Source organism: Cebus imitator, unplaced genomic scaffold (assembly GCF_001604975.1).
Source record: "Cebus imitator isolate Cc_AM_T3 unplaced genomic scaffold, Cebus_imitator-1.0 Scaffold161, whole genome shotgun sequence".
Taxonomy (NCBI): domain Eukaryota; kingdom Metazoa; phylum Chordata; class Mammalia; order Primates; family Cebidae; genus Cebus; species Cebus imitator.
In genome coordinates, this window is record NW_016107476.1 from 2360157 (window position 1) to 2361887 (window position 1731).

Here is a 1731-nt window from a genome sequence, read left to right on the forward strand (position 1 = left end):
CCCGTTTTTTTCTTATAAATTTGTTTAAGTTCCTTATAGATACTGGGATATTAGACCTTTATGTGCATAGTTTGCAAGTATTTTCTCCCATTCTGTAGGTTGTCTGTTTACTCTGTACAACAAACCCCCATGACGTGAGTTTTACCTGTATAACAAGCCTGCACGTGTATCCCTGACCCTAAAATAAAAGTTTAAAAAAGAAGAAAGGGAAATAGACTTAGATGATACCTGCTTCCAAAGTTTGACAGACTTCTGGAATTTGTGAGTTGAACACATAAATTGTTAGCGACATTTCCTCCTCAAATCCCACTAAAATGACAATAAAGGGATTTTCCAAAGCGTATGCCCAAAAGGATAAATTAGGAGAGGAAAGAACAACAACAGCATTTTCAGAATTAGAAAGTAGCCATAAAATAGGTTAACTCTGATGTGACTGACCTAACAAAACTGAATCCTAAGCCAACAGTGAAAGAAGCCAGGAATCAAAAGTCATCCCTGGAGACTCTGTTCCAGGACCTCCCAAGGGTACTAAAACCTGAGGATCTCCAAGTCCCTAATGTAAAATGGTGTGGTATTTGCATATAACCTAGGCATCAATCTCTAAGATACTTTAAATCATCTTTAGATTTCTATAATACGTAATACAACATAAATGCTATGTAAATAATTGTTATACTTTGTTTAGGGAATAATGACAAGAAAAAATCCATACATGTTCAGTACAGATACAATTTTTTCCCCAAATATTTTCTAAAATGTTGAAAGAGGTTGCCTTTGTGGAACAGGAAATTGGGAGTTTGGGAGAAAGGACAGCTTTCATAACACACCTTGTAAAACCTCTTAACTCTGTGCTGATGTAACACAAAGTTTGTTTGGCAAGGGGAGAAACTAGGAGCAGGAAACCATTTTTGATGCTTTTGTATAAGTTCAGACAAGGTAATGTAAGGGTTCATCCATGTAGGAATAGAAAGGAGATGGTAGATGTAGTAGATGAGATCTGATCAACCAAATTTTCCAAGTGATAAAAGGAGTGAGTTGGTGAAGTAAAAGATGTTGCTGGAGTTTCTAGCTTGGAAGAAGTTAGTTGAAGATGCCATTAATTGAAATAGGGACCATGGAGATGTAGAAAGATGTTGAGATGGATTTTTTAATGTGTTAGAATTTGATTATCTACTCTACAATTACATCTATATGTAGTATGGGGTGATGAGTTTGAATTAGGAAGCAAAGAGAGAGAGATCTGCTTCGGTAATAAAGATTGGAGGATCATCTCTTAAACATGGTAATGGAGATATAAGAAAAAATGAGTTAGTTGAGTGAGATGGTGTGGTTAAAGGAAAAAGACAGAATGGATGCAAACTTGAGGACCCCTTGCATTTAAAGAGTAGGAAATGGAAGAAGAGCTCACTTAGAAACAGCAGCCAGAGGTAGGAAAAGAAGTTCAGGCTGGGCCCAGTGGCTCACGCCTGTAATCCCAGCACTTTGGGAGGCTGAGGCAGGCGGATCACTTGAGGTCGGTAGTTCGAGACCAGCATGACCAACGTGGAGAAACCACATCTCTAATAAAAATACAAAATTAGCCGGGTGTGGTGGCAGATGCCTGTAATCCCAGCTACTCAGGAGGTTGAGGCAGGAGAATCACTTGAACCTGGGAGCGGAGGTTGCAGTGAGCCGAGATCATGCCACTGCACTCCATCCTGGGCAGCACAAGCAAAACTCCGTCTCAAAAAA

General features: G+C 39.2%; 1 long non-coding RNA gene across 1 annotated transcript in view; it reads left to right on the forward strand.

Moving 5' to 3' along the window:
• LOC119473466 overlaps window positions 1-1731 on the forward strand; it is a 23983-nt gene that overhangs the window by 2700 nt on the left and 19552 nt on the right. The window lies entirely within an intron of this gene.